Source organism: Oncorhynchus gorbuscha, linkage group LG17, assembly GCF_021184085.1.
Source record: "Oncorhynchus gorbuscha isolate QuinsamMale2020 ecotype Even-year linkage group LG17, OgorEven_v1.0, whole genome shotgun sequence".
Lineage (NCBI taxonomy): Eukaryota > Metazoa > Chordata > Actinopteri > Salmoniformes > Salmonidae > Oncorhynchus > Oncorhynchus gorbuscha.
The window spans coordinates 29,394,837-29,421,497 of record NC_060189.1 but is presented as its reverse complement, the minus strand read 5'-3'; the positions used below and the strand labels follow the sequence as shown (position 1 = coordinate 29,421,497).

Here is a 26,661-nt window from a genome sequence, read left to right as displayed (position 1 = left end):
ACAGATCCTATTCCGTCTGTGGTTAGAGATTAGATGGCCCAATCTCTCACCCGCCCTGACAGTGGAACTGTTTGAAATGACATTTTTGCCATCAGACCGTGAAGACTTTTGCGTGACAACAGAACATCTCTCCAAAAGCAACAGGAGGAGAGGAGATCAGATTGCGATTGAGACTTTCAGGAACTCTCCTCTTCAATGAGTTTTGCCATGAAGGAGAGGTTCCTATCAAGTTAGCAAGTGGTTTGATATTAGAGTGGCCACAGGCCAGGAGTGTAAATATAAACAACAGAATATTGAAATACACACATATACAGTATATAAACATACAAGTACACACCCTTATATAAATACTCCAATATGAATACACACACGCACACACACTCCCACACAGAGATCCAGCACTGAATCAAACACTAGATCAAACACCTTCTTTCATCTCACTTGTATGTTTATCATGTTTTCCTTCTGGGGGAAACTATGCATCTCGTTTGGATATCTTCCCCTTTTTCTCTCTAATCTAGTTTGGACATTGTCTCTGCTTCCATCTGTACACAGGTGAGTTATCTCATCCTATCACAGCCCTTCATCCTGCCAAGCATGGGAATTCACAGCTCAGGGGCCGCTATCTGGACGGCGACTGAACTTTATCTGGCCATGGGGGCACCAGGGGCGGAGATGGCTCCCGACGCAAGATCAGACAAGTCCACGCCATGCCAACACTCAGGTGATGTTGCAAAACTCACTCTGGAGATTCAAGATAGCCAGACAGTGGGATAGTTGGGTTTTGTATCAAGCAAGTTTTTCCAAATGAAAGATTTGCTTCCATTAGAGCTGAACATTATTTGGGTTTAATATGATCCGTCTGAAGTTTGAGAGGAGTTGAAGTGTTGCTTGAAGTTGGCTCTATAGGACCTGGTTTAAGGTCAGATTAGCCTTTTTTCTCTCAAGAGTTAACGTTAGGGATTACACCATGCACTGTAAATGGATCTTATATCTGTGTTACTTTTTCAGAAAACTCTTCAGCCAATTACTGTGGGAGGAAACAACATGTTGGCATGCCACAGAACCTTTTTACCCAAAGTCATTTGGAGTTCCTCAGATAGTGAGTCCATTGTGTCTGTGAGTCACTTTGTGAGTCAATGCTGTTTGTGAGTCAGTTTATGACTCGAGTCATTGTATTTCCTGCTACACAGAGACTTCCAAATTGTTCTAGGTACCTGCTGTTTTGAACAAAATGGTTCCCTAATTTGAGGCTTCTTTGATGTTCCCAACTAAGAGGGTTGTACGTGGAGTATTACTAAACAGAGGCCCTGACTAAAACTGCCTCGTTACCACAGCTTCACTACATTTCCCCATCTAAAGGTGAAAGACAGACAGACAGACAGACAGACAGACAGACAGACAGACAGACAGACAGACAGACAGACAGACAGACAGACAGACAGACAGACAGACAGACAGACAGACAGACAGACAGACAGACAGACAGACAGACAGACAGACAGACAGACAGACAGACAGACAGACAGACAGACAGACAGACAGACAGACAGACAGACAGACAGACAGACAGACAGACAGACAGACAGACATATGCACACACACACAGACACACAAACACACACAATGTTCCCTGATCTTTTCCCATACACTAAGTATCACCTTACAAAAGGGACCCTCCAGGTCAAGCCATACAACCCAACCATAGGAGCAGGGGATGAAAATGAGAAACATTGGAGTACTGGGTCAACCTACACACAGCACAATTGTACCCTCAAATGGCTCCCTGGCTACCAACCTTTCCCCTATACAGTATCTTTGCAGTGTTGAGTGGAGGGATTTGACTCCTTTCACGGCAGCCCTAGTGCCTGTGGACAGGAATAGCATGGATATTTGGAGAATTAGCTATTCTGATGAGAGTATGGTCCAGAGACTGAGCCATTGAAATACAGTACGGTACAGTTTGGCCAAATGTCCATCAATTTGGCTTCAAAGGATCCATCTCAGTGAATCTCAAATGCAACATGGAAGGTTCTTGAACTGTAGTTTGTGCCAGTTTATCTAAGGTCAGCGGCCTAGAATATTTCAGTGTAGGGTAGTATAGTCATGTTCCATTATAGTGTAGCCTATATTTCCCAGACACACACACATGCATGCACAGAAGCACACGCACACGCACACGCACACACACACACACACACACACACACACACACACACACACACACACACACACACACACACGCACACGCACACGCACACGCACGCACACACACACACACACACACACACACACACACACACACACACACACACACACACACACACACACACACACACACACACACACACACACACACGCACACGCACACGCACACGCACACGCACACGCACACGCACACGCACACGCACACGCACACGCACACACACACACACACACACACACACACACACACACACACACACACACACACACACACACACACACACACACACACACACACACACTTCAAAGGGAGCAGAAATTAGAGCCTATGTACTAACTGGGGCATGGCATCTGTGCGCTCTTGCTGGCCATCTTTCTTCTGAAATGAATACACCCTGACTCAAATACAGAACAGGCAGGAAAATACATATACACAGAAACACATGGTTTTCTTTCAAGGCTCAACCCTATTGCTTACTCTCTTGGTTTGAGATGAAATTCTGTGTACTTCCACTGACACAAAAAATACAAATTCCTTGTTTTTACAAAATGGTCTGCACAGATATGCACGCATACTCACACACATGCACACATGCACACAAACAGACACACACATTAATACCTTGTTAGGATTAAAGCCAAGTCACCCACATGTGCCGATAAGAAGATGTACCTCAGTCGTCCCCCCTCCACGTGGTGGAGACAAGATAACAGTCTGGGAGATTTCTGAAGAGGTGTACTGCAGCCTGCCTGTGTTTGTTTCACAGTCTCTCCCCACCATGCTTAGCCACTAACCATACTTATCTCTCTGGCTATTAAAGCCCGATAGCAAGGCGTTGGAGCGGTTTCGGCTCTTTGGGCCTCAGAAATGTAGATAAGAGGCAAATATGGGCATCATATTTCCAGGCATCGTAACAATATATTTCCCCCTGAAGGGAACGTCAAACAAAGCCATTCCTGACATTCCTGGGCCATGAGCGTTATCTTCTGTTTTGACCATCGTCCTAGAGAAAGCTCATAAGAGACAGGGTTGAACCTGTGAGCATTTAGAGATGAGATCTTACTCTGTGTGCACTGTTTTCAAGCATGTTTTTAGTATATCCTCCAGTTGTGAATGGAAATGTGACTTTATGTTGATTTTGTGCAACAATAATTAAGGTTAGTCCATGTACAAGTAAAAGAGTGCAGGTAAAATTGCAGAAGTAAATCTGGAAATAAGTTCTACCCTCTCCCCCCCACCCTCTTCCTAGTACACACACACACACACGCACGCACGCACGCACGCACGCACGCACGCACGCACGCACGCACGCACGCACGCACGCACGCACGCACGCACGCACGCACGCACGCACACACACACACACACACACACACACACACACACACACACACACACACACACACACACACACACACACACACACACACACACACACACACACACACACACACACACACACACAGCTGGCAGAGGGAGGCCCAACCCACAGCCTGATCTTGTTAGTAGAGCGGCTGTGAGTGCAGCCACACCTCAGAAAGAATGAAAGAGAAGATGGGAAGAGCGAGTGCTCCGCCGTCGACCTCTTTCCTCTCTCACGTTATCCTGAGGCGTGGAGGCTCTGTGGAGGCTCTGTGGAGGCTCTGGGGCCGGTTAACTGGCCTGCAGCTTGGGGCCTGACGGCATGGCCATCCCCGGGCCCCATCTCCATCTGATCACTGTCATGACTTGCGCACACACACTTACACGCAAACATGTGCAGTACACACACACCGAGTACACATCAAATTATATCCATACATACACACGATACAGATCATTTACATATCCACGAACGTACAGACACACGAGGGGCGGGGGTTGACTAGCACCAAACCAGCTAGGAAGATTAAAGGAAGAGTTTTGCTCATAAGAGGGCAGATGTAAAGCACATCCAAAATATACTTGGCCACATATAGGTACCAAACATAACACCTTGAATGAAGGCTAGAAAGCTACTATCAACATAGAGGTGGACAAATGAATACCTTTCATGTAGCCTACACTCTGCATTATTGTGCTGCCACAAGTCCAGAACTATGAGCAGAGCGAATGAAGTGGATTGGAGCAGCACATAGTCTGGGGTCTGGGAGGGAGGCAGCGTGGTGGGGAGGAAGGACTGAGCTCACAGCTGGGAGAGTGGTGTGTGTGAACGTTGCCAAAGCCCCAGCACATGACTCCCCTTCACTTGTCAAAATCACCATGTGTGCAATAATGTGATTACAGCCTGGTTACATATTATGATTTAAAACAACTTGAGAATGTGTGTGTGTTTTTGGTTTTACTATCTTTGTGAGGACCAGAAATCCTCACAATGACAGTAAAACAGGTGCAATTTGGAGAAGTGGGGACATTTTGCCTGTCACCAAAAGGAAAAAGGCTATTTTTGGCTTAGGGTTTAGGTTTACCTCCCCCAACGCCATTAGGGGTAGGGTAAGATTTGGGGTTAGGGGTTCGATTTAAAGTTAGAGTCAGAGGTTTGGGTTTATTAGGGTTAGGGTTAAAGGGTTATGGAAAATAGGATTTTGAATGGGATTCAATTGTTTGGTCCTCACAAGGATAGTAGAACAAATGTATCTCCGTGCGTACATGTACGTGTATGTGTATGTGTATGTATGTGTACACTACAGTTCAAAAGTTTGGGGTCACTTAGAAATGTCCTTGTTTTTGAAAGAAAAGCTATTTACTTGTCCATTAAAATAACATCAAATTGATCAGAAATACAGTGTAGACATTATAATGTTGTAAATAACTATTGTAACTGGAAACGGATGATTTTTTATGTAATGGCACTGTCACGTTCTGACCTTTATTTCCTGTGTTTTGTATTTAGTTAGTATGGTCAGGGCGTGAGTTGGGTGGGCAGTCTATGTTTGTTTTTCTAGGTTTTGGGTATTTCTATGTTTCGGCCTAGTATGGTTCTCAATCAGAGGCAGGTGTCATTAGTTGTCTCTGATTGAGAATCATACTTAGGTAGCCTGGGTTTCACTGTGTGTTTGTGGGTGATTGTTTCTGTCTCTGTGATTGCACCAGATAGGACTGTTTTAGGTTTTCTCATGTTTGTTGTTTTTGTTAGTTATCTCATGTGTAGTTTCTTTATATATTAAAGAACATGAATAACCACCAGGCTGCTTTTTGGTCCGCTTCTCTTTCACCAGAAAACCCTTACAGGCACGTTGTGTTGGCTAATCAAGTTTATCATTTTAAAAGGCTAATTGATTATTAGAAAACCCTTTTGCAATTATGTTAGCACAGCTGAAAACTCTTGGTTTATAATTTTAAACTCCAAGTTTATAATTTTAAAAGGCTAATTGATCATTAGAATACCCTGTTGTGCTGATTAAAGAAGCAATAAAACGGGCCTTCTTTAGACTAGTTGAGTATCTGGAGCATCAGCATTTGTGGGTCCGATTACAGGCTCAAAATGGACAGAATCAAAGAACTTTCTTCTGAAACTCGTCAGCCTGTTCTTGTTCTGAGAAATGAAGGCTATTCCTTCCAGTTTCTGTCCCTTTTGAGCCTATAATCGAACCCACAAATGCTGATGCTCCAGACACTCAACTAGTCTAAAGAAAGCCCGTTTTATTGCTTCTTTAATCAGCACAACAGGGTATTCTAATGATCAATTAGCCTTTTAAAATTATAAACTTGGATTAGCTAACACAACGTGCCATTGGAACACAGGTGTGACGGTTGCTGGTAATGGATAAATAATTTGATGTTATTTTAATGGACAAAAAAATGTGCTTTTATTTAAAAAACAAGGGCATTTCTAAGTGACCCCAAACTTTTGAATGGTAGTGTATGTATGTGTGTGTGTGTGTGTGTGTGTGTGTGTGTGTGTGTGTGTGTGTGTGTGTGTGTGTGTGTGTGTGTGTGTGTGTGTGTGTGCATGTGAGAGGGGCAGGAAAGGGGCAGGAAGGGTTGGTGAGGGGTGCGTGAACAGGGTGGTATTGGGGAGATGTGGATTTCTGCCCCAGCATTCCTCATACTCTCTGTCTCCCCCTGTAGTGCATGGGGGGGGGGGGGGGGGGGCTGGGTGGGTGGGGGTTTCAGGTGTGACTGTCTGGGTCTTGTCATGGATATACAGGTTGGGGGAACGATTGATGTCATTCTCTCCCTCTATGTAGCCCTGCACCCCAGCCTCAGCCCCCAATTCAACAATACAAAATCACTACACTGCACACAAGGCGTTGTCATCGCAGGTGCAGCCGAGATTCGCCAGAATAAATGAACGCTTCCAGCTCAAGATGTTTTTTTTTTCTTCTTCTCTTTCCTTTTTTCTTCCCTCCCTATTCCTCTGAGTTGTTTCCAGGCAGGCGGGCAGGGCTTTAGTGTAGAAGGGGAACAGCAGGTCCAGATCAGCCCCACACATCACAGTGAAGCCCAGTCTTCTGGCTTCTTAAAACAGGTTTTTGTCATCACAAACCACCTCGACCAGGGGGCAATTTTAATACCTAGCTTCTGATGCCTGCCTCTCTGCCTGCCTGCCTGCCTCTCTGCTTGCCTCTCTGCCTGCCTCTCTATCTTGCTGCCTCTCTTCCTGATTCCTTGCCTTGCCTGCCTGTCTCCTTGGCTGTCTGCCTGCCTCTGTGCCTGCCTGCATTTCTGCCTCTTTGCCCGCCTGCCTGTCCCTTGGCTCACTCCTATAAACTGTGTAGGGTAGCCAAAAGAACAGAACAGAGGAGGGTGTGAGATTGTCAATTTACCAAAAGTCTCTCCATGTATGTCCATGATTACACAGGAAGGCCTCTGAGCCCCCATCCTGCGTGGCATGGTTCTCTCCCCGGTCAGGTGGTATTTTTGCTACAGGGCAAGGTGGAGGTGGAGGAGGAAGAAGGAGGTGGTGGTGTTGGGGGAGTGTACTGTAGCTGTAGCTGGTTTTCTCAGCTTGTTATAGGCTGGATCCCTTCCACACAATGCCAGCCAGGCATGAAGACCGCCGCTAACGATTCACTCCTGGGCATCTGGAAGTGTGAGAGCGGTGGCCTAGCCCGGAATGCCACCCATCTCGGGGCCTGGCTAAGAAAAACAAACACCAGTGGTCACAGAGAGGGGATTTCCGGTTGGAGTCATCTAATACCTCCCAGGAATCCCAGATTTCCCTGAATCCAGAGTGGAAGAGCCCAGGCCATCATAAGCCGCTCAGGAGCGCTGTAATACCACTATAAGATCTACCTTTCTGCATTACAGTCTGTCAGCTTAGCACCGTGCCTCCGTCTACCCCACACTGCCTCTTTGGTTACCTCACATGAAGGAAATAAGAGTAGATTTCAATAAACAGGACTGGAAAGATCAAGTCAATTGCCATAAATAACTAAATTGGTCAATTCTCCAATCCCCCCCCCCACTGTGGTGTGAATTAGGTCGGACAACCGGATTTAAGCGCTTAGACCCGGAGAGAGCCAGTGACAGCAGTCTGCTTGATGTCTGAGACCCGAGGTGACCGGATGATCATAGAAGAAATGGGTTGGTGACCCAGGTAGCAAGTGGCCATGTTGTAGGCCGGTGCCCTAATTTATTTCACCAAGTCCTTTGCAGTGCACACTCTTAGAAAAAAAGGTGCTATCTAGAACCTGAAAAGGATCTTCGGCTGTCTCCATAGGAGTATCCTTTGAGGAACCCTTTTTGTTCCAGGTAGAACCCTTTCCACAGAGAGTTCTACATGGAATCCAAAAGAGTTCTACCTGGAACCAAAAAGGGTTCTCCTATGGGGACAGCTGAAGAACCGTTTTGGAACACTTTTTTGCCATTATTAGGCAGACACATAAAAATAACGTACGGAACTTCCTATTGGCTGTTTAGAAAGTACAGATTCCTTTGGTGGTGTTTGATGCGCTTCGGTCCAATTGCTTTTATGAGCTCTTTAGGTTTCTGTGATGAGATATCTGTGTGCATTTGCAGACAGACCCATTGGTTTGTTCAGAGCACAGTGTCCATAGCATGTCTCGTGTGCTAGATGTGGCCCCGGCTGTTTACGATCTCCTGGTCCTCCTGTTTTCCAGCAGAACACTATGATACAGTGTAACAGGAGTCAACATCCCACAGCCGGTTGGACTGGAGGATGATACTGTGCTGGTGGGAAGCTATGGTTGGAAACAACACCTGACTCTGTACCACAGATCAAGCAGTACCAGCACTTCAGGTGAAACACATTTTCATTGTATTGTATGAGGTTATTCTTCTTATATAAACTGGGGAGGTGAATTGATGTTGTGCGAGGTTGTAATGTCTTCTGATTGTTTGTTGTTGTTATTCCATGTTTTACAGCTTCGGTGCTCTGGAGCCTGGTGTTGTTGTCGCCATGGAGTGTTCGGACTCAGTCGGAACCAGGTTGCAGCTGCTGCGCAACGCTGACATCCTTCCTCCCATAGATGGTCTGCCTGTACAATCACCACCTGGACTTTACACAGACAAACGTATCTTTTTGACAAGATCAGGAAGTTTTGAGACGAAGAGGCTATGGACGTCACATGCCCTGCGCCAAAGTCAAGGGCAGGAGAGAAACAGACTCTACGAATGTAGATTCCCTTGTTCATGCGTGGTTCGGACAGACCAGTCATCAGCACTATCTGCAGTTCCTCTATTCAAATGACCCTCTCCTAACACACACGCCATACGTTGCTGCTACAAAAACAAAAAGATATCCTGCTGCTCAGCCACTTTACCCCTGATTGTATGCATATAACTACCTTGTCTATCACTGATATTGGTATTGTTCTTGTACATACTGCATATTATTTTATTTATATTGATGCTATTTCTGATATTGCTACTACACAATTGACCATTTGGCTGTACCGTTTACACCTTCTGTAGAGACCAATCCACTTAGCAAGACTTAGCAGAATATTGATATATAAAATTAATATTGATATGTGTGGTCGTGAACATGATTTTGTGACATACCGCAACAATATCATGTGACCATATCAAGAGTCCACCACATAAATATATGGCGCATAAATCTGTTTACGTACTGTTTATGTACTGTTTATGTACTGTATGTACATATGCACCTCACTCAGGTTTCAACTCAGGTTGCATGGCCTTAACTTATGTATGGAATACTATGTGATAAGTGCGTGTGTAACAGTATATAAAATATGCTAATGTACTGTTGTGAAGGCATTTGGGCAGTGGTGTAATGTACTTCAGTAAAATACTACTTTTGTATTTGGGGGTATCTGTACATTACTTTACTATCTATATTTTTGGCAACTTTTACTTTACCTTCACCACATTCCGGAAACAAAATGTACTTCTTACTCCAAACATTTTCCCTGGCACCCAAAGTACTTCACACGCTTATCAAGAGAACAACCCTGGTCATCCCTTCTGCCTCACTAAACACAAATGCTTTTTTTGTAGTTATGTCTGAGTGTTGGAGTGTGCACTTACTTCAGTCATTTTCTATTAAGGTATCTTTACTTTTACTCAAGTACGACAATTTAGTACTTTTTCCACCACTGGATGTGGCTGGGGGTTGTAGCATTTTTTTCACATGACCCATCAATTTAGACAAGTGTGTCTGGGTAAGCGTCATCTAATATTTATAAAATATTTTGATCTGGACACTTTTTCCTTATTGTAGGCTACTACCACTTTTACTCTTAATCTTTACTACACTGCTCACTGTTTAGCACCTGACCTCACATGTGAATCCTTAAAGAGGTGGGTGGGGCTGGTTTAAGAGGGTGTGAACAATGCTGAATGGGTGTAGACAAATGAGAGTTCTCCAGTTGGTACCAAAACATTCAAAAGCCCTTTTCTCAAAAGTATGTTAAGAAGTTAGCAACTTTAAAAGCAGATTCCGTACGATATAACACGTTGTAGCTCTGAGTCTCTACTTTTTACCAATGTAAGAAATAACATTTTAAATGTAGCTACAAATGACCGAATCCAGGTGGTGAGTCACATACGTCCTGTGAGCACTCCAACCTCCCTGTAGGGTGTCTGTCCATGTAACTGGTGTTGTCGTCTGATGAGGAGGAATCGGACCAAAGCGCAGCGTGGTAAGTGTTCATGACTTTTATTTAACTGAACACTGATAACAAAGTGAATAACGAAACCGAAACAGTCCTGTCAGGTGCAGAAAACACTAAACAGAAAACAACTACCCACAAAACATAGGAGGGAAAAAGCTACCTAAGTATGGTTCCCAATCAGAGACAACGATAGTCAGCTGTTCCTGACTGAGAACCATACCCGGCCAAAACAAAGAAATACAAAACATAGAAAAAAGTACGTAGAATGCCCACCCAAATCACACCCTGGCCAAACCAAATAGAGACATAAACAGGCTCTCTAAGGTCAGGGTGTGACAGCCCAGAGTGGATGAAAACACACTTTGGTGATTAAATTTCACTTCCTTACTTTATCAAATATATTTTACCAAGATAAATATAATTCTTCATGTTCTGAATCATTCAGTGGTGTCTTCTTTAACATATCATTAACATTATATCCAAAAAGGTCGTATTTCGTAACCTAATACCCCCCGGTAAATAAGCACTGAGTTCTGTTGGCAGAGCGATGCAGCTTACTCACAGCCACTTTTGAGGATTTTGCATGTCTTCAAAGTGTCTTCAAAGTTGTTTCCGCAAGTCACAAAAAGTCAAATTAGGATGACACGAGCCGAATGAAATGAATAAGGCTTTGAAGATAATAATCTTGCTATACGCTCAGCGCTCTGTTGACATTTCATAGATACACTTGTTTTGTGACAAATCTTCGAAAAAGACCAGGAATTTCTCAAATATGAAAATACTACATCATGTCTCAAAATTGATATCAAAAGATGATGAGTTCAACAGGAAAGAGAGCCTGTCAGGTAGCCTTAATTCTCGTACAGCATCCAGCCTAGCTTATGCGATGCTATAGACATTTTCCTGATTTTTGACCACTTTTTTCTCTGGTTAGTCACTCTAGTTTTGTCCTTTTATAATGATAAAAACTCCAATAACTTTTTAATGGATTATGATAGAGACATGAGGTTTGAACCATTGGTTTTCTTTGAAGATTATCTACACAATTACACAATTGTACCCATTGGTTAAAAGATGTGTTTTTGATTGGACACCCTACTCTCTGGTGTCTCCAAGGCTAGACTTTTATGTGCTCTGTGGTCCCTGTGATGAGGCAGCTGTGCTAGTGTGTGTGTTAGAGTGTTCGCATTTGCACGTGGTGTGTGTGCAGACAGATGCCAGGGTGCCGCTGAAGCCCATGTGACCTCTGGCCCTGGTGCTGCAGCGTGGTGTAAATGAGCAAGGTCACTGCTTACCATGGCCTGATGAGAGTTGAGGCATCTGTCTCACTCATGATGAATAGAAAGCACCTGCACTGCTCACGAGAACCAGGGGGAGAGAGAAAGCAAGAGGGAGAGAGAGAGAGAGACGGAGGAGGGAGGGCAAGAGAGAACGTCCAGTTTCAATCAGCAACAAGAGACCTCACCTGCTAAGGAATGGAGCAATAAAACATACATCCAACAACCACACCACTAACCCGACTCTACCAGCTCCCACCCATCTGCTGTCCTGCTAGCCTGAGAGGTCCAATCCTCCCTTCCATTACCACCCCCTCCCCTCTCCGCCATCTGAGATGTTTGTCTTGCTAATGTGGGGGACCTCTGGGAGAATCATGCTTAATGCAAGGAGACCGCTCGCTCTGCCGGTTGGGGGTCTTAATAATGGCTAACCGCTCGCCGGGCCGAGGCTGAGGCTGAGCTGGGGGTCCGAGGGGAGAGGATGGGAGGGGAGGGGGAATTGGTGAACGGGGCCAAGAGAGAGAGAGGTTGGGGGATTGTTTTACAAATAGAATTCCTTTAATTAATCACCATGTTTGAACAGCTGGCATACTCAAGACAGGCCGTAACGGGATCCCTGCGTGGAAGTACGGATTACAGACACAAATTTTGGCAGACAAATATTAGCTGTCAAGCGCTGCAGCGGCCAGAGTGGTGGAGGAGTAGGGCCCTGTTTCCTGGAGGGGAGAGAGCCAGAGGAGTGGGGTTGCTAACATTGGTCCCCATAGGTCCTAACTTGACAGGGCAGCCTGGGGAGGTGTTAGGGATGACCCCCAAGGCTGGGGTGGGGGTGTGTGGGGACCCCCAGCCTGCACTACGGGGCAGCCCTGGGTCCCAGGGTCAATCCTGGGGTGATCCAACTACTATGAATTCCGAGGAGAGTGAGAGGGCAGTTAAAAGGGGGTTCAGGCACTGACATGGAGACCTAAGCTCAGAAGAGCCCTGTTAGCATTTCTGTACAGGCCTCACATATACAGAGGACATTTGTTTTTACCTATACCCTTCCTCTCTGACACAGAGCAGCACGTCAGTGGTGCAAGAATATTCCATAACCACAAAAACGGGGTTATAGCTAAGGCTGTTGCGGATGACCGTATTACAGCCACACAGGCAGTCACAAGTGATGAAGGCAGTCAAATTCCAGGTGACGGTTTAGTCACGGTAATTAGGCTTCTCCAAGCTCTGATGCTGCTGCTGGTCAGTAGTAGCCTACCAAACATACTATCTGTCTGGTACCCAGCATTCTATTGTCTCTCTAATCACTTTGACATCAATGCAAATGTAATTGAGAATCTAATCAAACACTTAATGAGAGCCCATGAGATCATGTTACGCAACATTTCTATAGGCTATGCAATTGCGCGAGAGAAAACAAAGCAATGGCTCTATTAAGAAGAGGATCCAATCCGCTTTCTATAGGCTTGGCCGACTATATTTATTTCTCATCTGTCCTAATATTTAGCACATTGCTTATATTTACAACAGGAGTATAGCCTACCAGGCTGGCATGAAAATGAACCCCTCGAAAAGCGGTTGGATGACATGTATTTGTCCCGCTGCCCCTGTTTCTGTACAGGTGCCTGATAATGGTCCATTCTAAATCAAAACACATTTCACACATACATTATTTAGTATATGTAAAGATAAGATTAAATCAAGAATAGTCTGATGGGTGACAATATTAGCCTATCACTTGTGAATGACTATATTATCACTTGTGAATGATGCCCAGCATAGGAAACAATGCCTTTTTTGTGTGACATTTTGTCACGTCCTGACCTCAGTTCCTTTTTTATGTCTCTATTTTAGTTTGGTCAGGGCGTGAGTTGGGGTGGGCATTCTATGTGTTGTTCTATGTTTTTCTATTTCTGTGTTTGGCCTGGTATGGTTCCCAATCAGAGGCAGCTGTTTGTCGTTGTCTCTGATTGAGAACCATACTAAGTAGTTTTCTGTCTTTGTATTAGTTACCAGACGGAACCTTTTCGGTTGTTCTTTTTTTGTTTACTTTGTATTGTAGTGTTCCGTTTAACAAAATGACAACACTTACCACGCTGCATATTGGTCCGATCCTTCCCACTCCTCCTCAGAAGAGGAGGAAATCCGTTACACTTTTTCTAATCATGTAGCCTAGCTCATAGGCCTGTATGTTTTGATAAGGTTTGTATCAAATAACTTCTTAAAATTAAGCACATGAATCCACTTTACAAGGGGTGTAGATCCTAACTGGCATACATAAGCAGCACGTGAGTTTCAAGTTTGGGGAAGATAATATTCACTATAAAAATGCACCTTTATAATAAAAGCATTACATGCATAATTGCATTGGTGGTCACTTTTAATAATGGTGTTTTCCTCTCATGGAACATTCCTGCTTATAGCCTACTACCATGTGCACATTGCTGCGCTTATAATGTGAAGATATAGCCTAAATGTTCTGATCTGTTGCTTCAGCCACATTGCGTCAAAAAGTTTTTTGATGCTAGTGGTTGTATAATTTGGGATCTATCGCATCCCACAACTGTCCCAGACTATGTCTGGAATATTTATTTCTCGCACAGAATAGAATAGGTTGACTTTTGTACTAAGGGGGATAGTAGATTGACATAGGCTAATGCTTTTGCTGTTCATTAGGCCTACTCATCTTGATGGATGATGAAAAGTAAATGTGGACAGTTCTTCCAATATCTTCAATATGCGCCTCAGAATTGGATAAGGACTCACGCAGTTGCATCCCCGATGTGTTGGTCTTCACTTATAGCCTGTGAGAAAGACCTGATCACATGATAGTGAGTGAGAGGTGATTCAGATTGCTCAGCACTCAGGAAGAGGGGCACAACAGCCACTGGCCGCAGAAGGCATTGATATTTTTAGGGTGCATTACAGCCACACAAAGGGGATGCCACCATGAAATTCTAGTGTGTACAGCCTGTGCAAAAAAACAAAGCGGAGCTTATGCCTTTCAATAAACTTTTTTCAAATCATCATTAGAGTCGCATCATGCAGCCTTACAATGTATTAAAAATCAAAACATATAGTCCAACGTTTGTAAAACAACTAAAGTTAAATTAATAACTCTAAATTAAGCATATAGGAATACCTATTTATTTGTTAAGCGCTCAACACAGAACAGCCGTATGTGCGCACTCCCCCAAATCGTTTGGAGAGAATATCCTTTCTATTTTATTCAGCTTTATTCAATTGTATTTTTCATACTATAAAATAATGCCAAAATAATGCTAAGCTAATCTTGTCTGCTAAATAAACTTGTGTAGCCCACAGCCATTTGGCATAGCCAGATCAGGACCTAACATAAGGACAACTCAGAGTATGCTATTCTGTTCTTCTGAAATATATGCCTCTTCAGACCTGTCTAAAGCAAATAATGGATTTATTGTGAAGGTGTAGGCTATATTACATGTATTTATTAGACTTTTGAAATGTAGACATTCCTTGTAGGCTATGTAGGCTATGTAGGCTATGTAGGCTATGTTTGGAAGCCAGGAGATGCTAAATGTGTTTATGTTAATTAAGGCTCAATTACCATGACACCGATAGTTATTTGCTTGACAATCACCGGCTGACGAAATTAACCCCTAGTCATAGCTCATTCTAGAATTTTAGTGAGCCCGCTGTAACCACACTACCCATATGGTCAAGGAAGATGTGAGCTCAGGTACACTCTTCAACAACAACAAAAAGGCTTCTACCTGGAACCAAAATAGGGTTCTCCTATGGGAACAGCCATATAACCCTTATGGAACCCTTTTTTCTAAGAGTGTAGTTAAGTGAGGGCAACACCATTTGACCTCGAAGCTAAGCAGGCATCAAAAACCCTCTAAGCCCCCCACACGCACACATCACATCCTCAACCATTCCAGAGGAAACATAGCAGAGTAATTGTGTAAACTCCACCATTCCTCTCGGAGAAGACTTTCTCTGTGGCCTGCTGATGGAATTACTGAGACACTTAATTACTCATTGAGAATGTTGGAGAGCGCTCGCTAGCCAAAGATATTTACAGCATGGCTTTCAAAACCCTCAGTCCCTGTGTTATTCAACGAATGCTCATCCCAGCCACAGTCATGTTAGGCAATGTAGACCACTGGCAGGGTATGGCTGTTTAAGTAATCGGATATTCAACCATAAAACCAATGACTGAAATATACAGTAGAGAAAAGGAGGAGAGGACATACTCACCAAACAATAGTAGGTATAAAACAAAACAAAGACCCTGCCTTAAACATCTGTTGATTTTTCCATTGAGAGCCCCATAAAGTTACTCCGCATAGTTTGGGGTGATTGTGGGGGTTTCTGTATGTATCCCTATAGAGCGGCAGTAGTTAGCTCAGTGAACTGTGCTCAGTTCAAAGCAGGGAGAGGAGTGAGCCGAGTGTTGAGGAGGATGATGTATTGGCCTGGAGCTCTTAGCAGACCACCAGGGTCACGGAACATGGCTTTGTTGTGTGTGTGTGTGTGTGTGTGTGTGTGTGTGTGTGTGTGTGTGTGTGTGTGTGTGTGTGTGTGTGTGTGTGTGTGTGTGTGTGTGTGTGTGTGTGTGTGTGTGTGTGTGTGTGTGTGTGTGTGTGTGTGTGTGTGTACACTATCTCACACAAATACTGTAAAAACACATATACATACACTGAGCACCCCTCCCAAAAAGTACAAAAACAGACCGTTTCCATGGCTCCAGTGTGCTATGAACCCATAGGACATTACTGATGGTTTTGTTTCTCTTCTGAGAGGAACCCTGGGTTGTGGGTGGTAGGGGTGGTGGGCGGTGGGCGAAGGGTAGGGAAGAACAGCCTTGTAGGGCAGCTTGGAAACACAACCAGGATTTTCCAGGATGCAACAGACCTGCTGTTTTTGTTCTATGTCTGTCTACACTTGTCTGCCTCAGGATGTTCTCGTGTCTCACTATCTACAGTAGCATGGAGTGTGTGTGTGTGTGTGTGTGTGTGTGTGTGTGTGTGTGTGTGTGTGTGTGTGTGTGTGTGTGTGTGTGTGTGTGTGTGTGTGTGTGTGTGTGTGTGTGTGTGTGTGTGTGTGTGTGTGTCTGTCTGTCTGTCTGTCTGTCTGTCTGTCTGTCTGTCTGTCTGTCTGTCTGTCTGTCTGTCTGTCTGTCTGTCTGTCTGTCTGTCTGTCTGTCTGTCTGTCTGTCTGTCTGTCCTTCTTCTCCCCTCTCTTGCTCTCTCTCTGAGTAGTTGTTTATGTGTGCCTGTTCTGACTGAGCACTGCTTCAGAAGTGATAAACAGACTATGAGTGACGACACACGAGAGCGAGAGCGTGAGAGAGACAGAGAGAGCGCGAGGGAGTGAGCGAGAGAGAGAGATAAAGATAGAAAATGACCATCAGAGAGAGTGAGAGAAGAGTGGCTATGTAGTCCCATAGCCTGAGTATCGACTTGAGTCTGCTCCCTGCTCCCACGTCCCTGCTCCCCTCCTCAGCCGACCCTGCTACCCTCCCCAGTCTGCAGTGGGAGAGAGAGGAAATGGACGAAGGATTTATTGTTGGGTCCTGACTTGTACACATTCCTGGTGTTGTTTTTCTCCCCTTGGCCCCCTCGGCCATACCAAAGGCCTCTAAAACAACAGCCTGTCAGGTTGTGACAGCTGGCTTCAAACAGCTCCTGCAGCACAGCAGCACCCCAAACCCTGGTTCCCATGCATGCAGCAGCCCCACACCGATGGGCCAATGTGTGGGGAGAGGTTGAGTGTACGTTTCTGTGTATCATGTGTGTACGAGTGTTTTGTGGCATGTTTGTTTCTGTCACAGGAGGCTGCTGAGGGCAGGACGTCTCATAATAATGGCGGGAACAGATCAATTGGAATGGCATCAAACAAATTGAAACCATGTATTTGATACCATTCCCCTTATGCCGCTCCAGCCATTACCATGAGCCCGTCCTCTTCAATTAAGGTGCCGATAACCTCCTGTGTTGTATTCTATAGGGTGGGGTGGTGGGACGATGGGTGGTGTTTATGTTTCTGTAGATCGGCATGTATGTATAGTATGTGTGTTTGTGCGGTTTGTGTGTCTGTATATATTTATATGATACAGGGGTGGAGTCCTGATGGGGTTAGTGGTCTAAAACATTGTTTGTCTTGGGTGGTGTGTTTAAGCATACAGTGTGTTTGTGTCTGCTTCCTTGTGTGTGTGTGTCTGCACGCTTGTGTGTGTGTGTCACATTCATCTCCCCCTCACCTCCTTCCCCCCACTCCCAGGTGGCAGTGTAGCGTTGAAGCGCGGTTAGCCTCCCTCCCTCCCTGTGATTTCCCTCTACTCTGCCTGTCCAGGTGTGTATGGGCTGCACCCGGCTGTCTGAGAGAAAAAGGCCCTTTTTGTCTGAGCTCTGTCAACCAGCTCTGTCACACCATTGATCTCTCTGCTTCCTCCTCTCTCCTTTAGAGTGCTACCACACCTCTCAAATACTCCCCAGTCTTAGATGTAGGACCTGGGAGAAACCAAAGCCTATTCGGGGGGTAGGGGGTATAGGTAGGTAGGTAGGTAGGTAGGTAGGGTGAGACTGTCCTTTTGCCACTAATCAGATAATTGTTTGCACTCTACAGGTGCTCGCCTCCTAAATGAGGTCACAGCTCAAGTGCACCTCTTCAGAGGGAGAGGGGGATTAGAATTCCTAGGAGTGCTGGGATAAGATGTGGAGAACACATACACACACACACACACACACACACACACACACACACACACACACACACACACACACACACACACACACACACACACACACACACACACACACACACACACACACACACACACACACACACACACACACACACACACACACACACACACTTGCTAGATGAGAGACATGCATATACACACACACTTAGCCTGTCAGTGTAGGAAGGCTACTGAAAAAAAGATCACAGTCATCATTCGACTTAACACACACATATTCTTGTGTTACCTTTTAGGGGTCATGACTCTTATCCAAAATTAAACATTGCCAGCAGTCACCCGAGTCCTGGTTCAGAGGGAAACACTACTAGCTCCAGAACGTGAATAAATCACCCTGCAAGGTGTATCTTTTTTTGTGTGCACACGCTGATAAATACTTGTTTTGAGCTTCAGATCTGCTGTTCAACCCTCTACCTTTGGCCCACCTGCAAACAATAGGAGTGAAGAGAACAGAACAGAACAGAACATTTTGGGTTTGAGAGATCCCATCTGTCTTAATAGAAGAGAGAGGGAGGGTGTGTGAGAGGGATAGAACGACAGACAAACAGACAGACATACAGACAGAGTGAAACACATAAACACATAAGAGGAAGAGGGAGGAGAGGGACAAAAAGGGGGGGGGGGCATATGAGAATGAATTCAAGAAAGAGGAAGAAAATGGGTGAAATTAAAACGATTTTATTGTCTTTGATCACATTGTCGGTTGGATATTTGGGGATTTAGGCTGCACTCTGTTCCAGACTCGTAGCGCAGAGGCCTCTGGCTAAACTTTAGCCCAGATGAGAAATGGACAGAAGATGTCAGACAATTACATGGAGATAAGAAGCCTGGCGAAGAATGGCCATGAACAGCCTGCTCGCCATCAGGCCCACACACAGACACAGACACAAACACAGACACAGTCCCATTGTCCTCCTTATTTGTTGGGGGCACATGCAGGTATTTTCATCCTGACATTTCCTGTGCTTTTGACTGGTTCATTGTGTCTCTCTCCACCATTGAGTCTTACACAAATCTCCTTGATGTTTTCCCCTCTATATCCACAGGTATTTACATTCACAACTCATTTACTGTTCTTTTTCTCAGGAAGCTGTAAAGACAAAAAAAATCTCCAGGAAAATCCCACCGGGTTTGTGAAAGTATGGATTTGGTCGTTTTTCTGAGGTAACATTTTCAGGAAGGCAAGTCCAGACGGCCTCTCAGTGAGGAAATGCACATTAGCGGATTAGGTGCAACATGGAAGGCTAAGGAGAGAACTACTTCCTGTTGTAACTGTCTGCTCTTCCGTAGCCAATTAGTGGCTAGCTGAATGAATGGACTGTATTGAGAGAGCTGGACCTATTAAAGACCAGAGCCAGGGATGTGAATGTTGGAGCCGGACCAGAGAACAGAGGCAACGTCCAGACAGAGGGTATGTCTTATCTGCTGAATGAGAAGGGAGAGGATGTCCCAGAAGCCAACCCCACTCTCAGGAGCCAAAATGGACACTCTCTACACTAAATGAATGATGCCAACCCCATTCTCAGGAGCCAAAAGGGACACTGCGCGAGGTGAATGACACTCCTAAATAATAGTACATTTGAATGGACAGCCAGCCAGCCTCTTGAATGAAAGAGCCTTATAATTCTGCTATGTAGACCTGAATAGGATTGAGCAATTGGAAACGTCATAGAGTCATGGCCTGTAAATGTTAGCTTTAGCTACTTTTACATCAACAGTTTACCCATGGCTAATTGGAACATGCCCCTCCACACCCCCTCCCACCACACACACACACACACACACACACACACACACACACACACACACACACACACACACACACACACACACACACACACACACACACACACACACACACACACACACACACACACACACACACAGTCATGCAAGCACGTACGCACACACGCACACACACACACACACACACACACACACACACACACACACACACACACACACACACACACACACACACACACACACACACACACACACACACACACACACACACACACACACACACACACACACACACACACACACACACACACACACACACAGTCCACCAGAATTACGACAACATCTGGAGGAACTCACCCAATGCACAGACAAACGTTTCCTGGAGTGCACCGGAGGAACCATCAGAAGGGCTTCAAACGCACACACACACACACGCACACACACGCACACACACACACACACACACACACACACACACACACACACACACACACACACACACACACACACACACACACACACACACACACACACACACACACACACACACACACACACACACACACACACACACACACACACACACACACACACACCCCTAGTCACTGAGTACATCAGAGATCAGACGATTGGAATAAGGGGGAACAAAGAGTGTCTCATAGCACTCCTCACCATAGAGGCACTAAAGGTTAAGTCTCTCAACACAAGGGCTGTCTTTCTTCTCTTCTCTTCTCTTCTCTTCTCTTCTCTTCTCTTCTCTTCTCTGAACACAGGTCAAGTAATATACTGCCCGGCCCGGACCCACCAGGACACACAAAGAGCCATGGGGCATAGAGAGCTTCTTGTGAATCAATTTCAGAAAGTCAGGGTAAGGCCGTCTGGCCCAATGAGAGAGAGGAGGGGGCAGCTCCGACATGTATATAGACTCTACAAGCTCTATAAGAGCGAGAGAGTGAGAGAGACAGAGAGAGAAACAGAGAGAGACAGAAACAGAGATGGTTGGTATGCCTCTGCTGTTTTGAGAGGAAAGGAAATACAGGGGGGAGAGATCGAGAAAGATAGAGACAGAAACATAGAGAGAGACTTTGAGATGAACGGGTGAGTCTGTGTCAAAGCAGAGCTAGAGAGAGGAAGATCATGTTATTAAGTGGGATTGAATAATCACCGCGTCAGAGTGGGACTTGAAATCAAATATTCTCATCCAAATTTCTCAGAAATGCATCCTTCCTATGTAATAACTTCCTGTAATCATCAATCATATATTTGTTAGCCACTGTCATCAGTGAGTGTGTCATATCGGTTAACTATCGGAAATAAAAGAGGCGTTAAGGAGGGGAGAAAGGAGCTATCTTACCACACCTCAATTGGGTCAGGCACAGAAAAGCAACAGTGTGGTGACAGGAGAGAAGCAAAGTATCTCTTTCTCTCGCACTCTTTCCTTTCACTCAGTCGAACTATCCAGACAAACACTGTTTATCATTTACCGCCCCTTCTAACCTGAGACCTCACCTCTCGCCTCTCCCTCACTCTTTTTCCTATCCCCCCTCCATAACCCCCTCATCCCCCCTCAACCCCACCACCCCCACTTATCCCTTCACACACACACACACACACACACACACACACACACACACACACACACACACACACACACACACACACACACACACACACACACACACACACACACACACACACACACACACCGTAGACATGTGCATATGCATACACATGTTCAATACACGTTCATGGACATAGGTTTTCACACTGCAGTGCACACACACACTTACACCCTCACACACACTCTTGCCCCTCTCTCTTACATATGATCCAGCTTGCAGCACAAAGCTCTGAGGCCTGGGTTATGTAAAAGCATACAGAAACAGAGACAGTTGCAGTGCCTCGAGTGAACCAGCTAAAAGTCATGTGAGGGTGAAGGCCCTTTAATGAGGATATTGACAGGTTCCTCCCTAAGGCACAGAGCTGCTACTATAGTAATAGCCCTTCAACGCTGACAGATTCATAATCAAAGTCTGTTTGATGTGGTTCCCCAACTCCGCTCCTACTTTGACTTCTCTTTTGGCAGGGGAACGTGTTCTTCAGAAGAGTAGAAGAATTTCAAAGGACGGCAAACGGCAATTAACGTCTTCTTTCCATGTTTTACAGGCTGCTAATGTTGCACAGTGTTCCTTTAACACTGTCTGGCATGTGTGCATCTCTTTGGTTGAAGATCACTACGATTATAGGCCTTTTGCCATTGTCTTACTCCTTTTACAGAATATTCCCACGAAACTTCAGGCCTATTTGGGTCAAAGAAACACAAAGTTTTTAGCCATATGTTTTGGCCTAACATTTGAAATACATGCTACCTTGTGTGTGTGTGCGTGTGTGCGTGTGTGTGTGTGTGTGTGTGTGTGTGTGTGTGTGTGTGTGTGTGTGTGTGTGTGTGTGTGTGTGTGTGTGTGTGTGTGTGTGTGTGTGTGTGTGTGTGTGTGTGTGTGTGTGTGTGTGTGTGTGTGTGTGTGTGTGTGTGTGTGTGTGTGTCAGGGGTTATATGCGGCGGGGACAAGGGGGTTCAGGAGAGTATACTATAGTATAGGCAGTCTAATTGAGCTAAAGCTGAGGATGTAAAGGTTTGGCTGGGGGTTGTCTTGGGCCTGTCCTCACCACAACACCACCCAGCCCCTGTGTTTGGAGAGGGTTTATTTTGAGCCTCTCTGTGGATGTTTAGCATGAAACCCTACCCTGCAATAACCATGCACTGAGCAAAAGAAGGGACATGTGGCCACCAGACTCCCTCATCTCTCCCTTTCTCTACCTCACTCTCATCGCTCCTGCTTTTCCTCTGAAAACATTGCGTCCTGCGTCATGAGCAAACATGTTCCTCTGTCATTCTGTGGAACTGTAGAATGGCGGGACTCCCTTTCTTTTTGAGGTGCACCCATAATACAACACTGCCACCTCTGTGTTTCTGAGATCTGGTATGACAACACCTCTGTTAGTTGTCTCTGGTCTTTTTCACACATTCTTATGGCTGTATCCATCCAGGAAAGAGGTGGGTAGTGCACTGGGGCAGTCAGGACACACCTTATCACATTGGAAGACACTGCCCTCCAGTGGTGAACAGATCAAGCATCCACACGTAGGGACTGGGAGCATCTCAATAGTCTAATGTCAAATCAAATTTTATTTGTCACATGTGCCGAATACAACCCTAACCTTACAGTGAAATGCTAACTTACAAGCCCTTAACCAACAATGCAGTTTTAAGAAAGTACAACAAAAAAAGTATGAGATAAGAATAAAAATTATTAAAGAGCAGCTGTAAATAACAATAGCGGGGCTATTATACAGGGGGTACCAGTACAGAGTCAATGTGCGGGGGCACCGTTGTCAAGGTAATTGAGGTAATATGTACATTTAGGCAGAGTTATTAAAGTGACTATGCATAGATAATAACAGAGAGTAGCAGCATAGAAGGGGAGGGCAATGCAAATAGTCTGGGTAGCCATTTGATTAGCTGTTCAGGAGTCTTATGGCTTGGGGGTAGATGCTGTTTAGAAGCGTCTTGGACCTAAACTTGGCGCTCCGGTACTGCTTGCCGTGCGGTAGCAAAGAGAACATTCTATGACTAGGTTGGCTGGCTTCTGACAATTTTTTTCTTCCTCTGACACCGCCTGGTATAGAGGTCCTGGATTGCAAGAAGCTTGGCCCCAGTGAAGTACTGGGCTGTCCGCACCACCCTCTGTATGCAAGGATCCTGGGACTAAACACCTCCCTCTGCAAATGGATCCTGGACTTCCTGACGGGCCGCCCCCAGGTGGTAAGGGTAGGTATATCCGCCACGCTGATCCTCAACACTGGGGCCCCTCATGGGTGCATGCTCAGTCCCCACATGTACTCCCTGGAGAGCTGTGTACAAGTCTCTGTGTGTGGAGTAAAGGTAGTCTCAAATTTATTCCCCTCTGGTTGCACATTTAACATGCTGATAGAAATGATGTAAAACTGATTTAAGTGTCCCTGCATTAAAGTCCCCAGCCCCTGGATGAGCGTTTTCCTGTTTGCTTATACAGCTCATTGAGTGCGGTTTTAGTGCCTGCATTGGTCTGTGGTGGTATGTAGACAGCTACAAAAAATACAGATGAAAACTCTCTAGGTAGATAGTGTGGTGTACAGCTTATTATGAGATACTCTACAACAGCCAATCAAAACCTCAAAACGTCCTTAGATACCATGCACCAGCTGTTGTTTACATATATGCATAGGCCCCGCCCAGTGTCTTACCAGAGGCTGCTGTTTTATCCTGCCGATAGAGTGTATTACCCGCCAGCTGTTTGTTCTTAATGTCGTCGTTCAGCCACGACTCGGTGAAACACAAGATATTAGTTTTTAATGTCCTGTTGTTAGGATATACATGCTTTCAGTTTGTCCAATTTATTTTCCAGCGATTGAACATTAGCTAGCAGGACAGAAGGCAAAGGCAGATTAGCCACTCTTCGCCTGATCCTCACAAGGCACCCCAATCTTTTTCTACAAAATCTCAGTGTCACGCCTTGGTCATTGTATTTTGTGTTTTTGTTATATGTTTGGGTAGGCCAGGGTGTGACATGGGTTTATATGTTGTTGTTCGTATTGGGGTTTGTAGTATTTGGGATCGCGGCTAATTAGGGGTGTTGTATAGGCTTGGCTGCCTGAGGCGATTCTCAATTGGAGTCAGGTGCTTATCGTTGTCTCTGATTGGGAACCGTATTTAGGTAGCCTGAGTTCGCTTTGTATTTTGTGGGTGTTTGTACCTGTCTCTGTGTAGTAGTAACCAGATAGGCTGTAATTAGTTTCACGTTCCGTTCTGTTGTTTTTGTATTTAGATTAAGTTATTTTCATGTACCGCGTTTTCATTCATTAAAGGCATGAGTAACCTACACGCTGCATTTCGGTCCTACTCTCTTCATTCAACAGATGAACGCCGTTACAGAAACACCCACCGTTCACAGACCGAGCAGTGTGTAAACTGGCAGGAGCTAATGGAGTATACGACGTGGGAAGAAATTGACAGGTGGGCGGCCGACCCAGAGAGAGTGCAGGCGCCCGCCTGGGATTCGCTTCAGCAGTGCGAAGAGGGCTACAGGCGAATCGAGTCAAAGAAAAAGACACACCGGCTAAAACGGAGAGGCGCTGGTATAAACAGGCAGCGACAGCTGGAGCAGCAAAGGGAGGATGAATTATTCGGAGAATGGACATGGGAAGATGTGTTGGATGGTAAAGGTTGTTACACTTGGGAGGAGATATTGGCCGGAAGAGATCGCCTCCCATGGGAACAGGTGGAGGCACTAAGGAGAGCAGAGGCAGCCGGAGATAGGAGCCGACGATACGAGGGAACACGGTTGGCAAGGAAACCTGAAAAGCAGCCCAAAAAATTATTGGGGGGAGGCTAGAAGGGAAAATAGTTATGCCAGGTAGGAGACCTGCGCAAACTCCCTGTGCTCACCGTTGGGCTAGAGAGACCAGGCAGGCACCGTGTTATGCTATGGAGCACACAGTGTTTTCAGTGCGGGAGCATAGCCCGGTGCGGCACATACCAGCTCTTCCTATTGGCCGGGCTAGAGTGGGCATCGAGCCAGGTAAGCTTGGACAGGCTCGGTGCTCAAGAGCTCCAGTGCGCCTGCACGGTCCGGTCTATCCAGAGCCACCTCTACACACCAGTCCTCCGGTAGCAGCTCCCCACACCAGGCTTCCTGTGTGTGTCCTCGCGCCAGTACCACCAGTTCCAGCACCACGCACCAGGCCTCCAGTGCGCCTCGCCTGTTCAGCGCAGCCAGCGCTTTTCTCCTCTCCTGCGCTGTTGGAGTCTCCCGCCTGTTTAGCACAGCCAGAGCCTTTCTCCTCTCCTGCGCTGCCGGAGTCTCCAGTCTGCCCAGCGCCGCCAGTGCTCCCAGTCGGCCAGTGCTCCCAGTCTGCCCAGCGCGGCCAGTGCTCCCAGTCTGCCCAGCGCGGCCAGTGCTCCCAGTCTGCCCAGCGCGGCCAGTGCTCCCAGTCTGCCCAGCGCCGCCAGTCTGCCCAGCGCCGCCAGTGCCGCCAGTCAGCCCAGCGCTGCCCGACAACCAGGCTCTTCCAGATCTGCCCGACAACCAGTCTCTTCCAGATCTGCTCGACAACCAGTCTCTTCTAGATCTGCCAGCCAGCCAGGATTTACCGGAGCCTACTACCTGCCTGAGCTTCATCTCAGTACTGGGCTTCCTCTCAGTACTGGGCTTCCTCTCAGTACCGGGCTTCCCCTCTGTCCCGGGCTGCCCCTCTGTCCCGAGATGCCCCTCATCCCGAGCTGTCCCTCTGTCCTGAGATGCCCCTCTGTCCTGAGATGCCCCTCTGTCCTGAGATGCCCCTCTGTCCTGAGATGCCCCTCTGTCACGAGCTGCTCCTCAGTTATGTGGGGATCTGGTTGAGGACTATTAGGCCATGGTCGGCGGAGAAGGTGGATTATCCCAGGACGCGTAGGGGAGGAACTAGGACATTAATGGAGTGGGGTCCACGTCCCGAGCCAGAACCACCACCATGGACAGACGCCCACCCGGACCCTCCCTATGCTTTTGAGGTGTGTCCGGGAGTCCGCACCTTAGGGGGGTTCTGTCACGCCTTGGTCATTGTATTTTGTGTTTTTGTTATATG

The 26,661-nt window shown here is 46.0% G+C and overlaps 1 long non-coding RNA gene across 1 annotated transcript; it reads left to right on the top strand.

Moving 5' to 3' along the window:
- Positions 1–432: 432 nt before the first annotated feature.
- Positions 433–9,201, top strand: LOC124002158. The gene is made up of 3 exons (XR_006832929.1): positions 433–724; positions 8,254–8,390; positions 8,516–9,201. It is a non-coding gene; the product is annotated as an uncharacterized LOC124002158 (long non-coding RNA).
- The last annotated feature ends 17,460 nt before the right edge of the window (positions 9,202–26,661 follow it).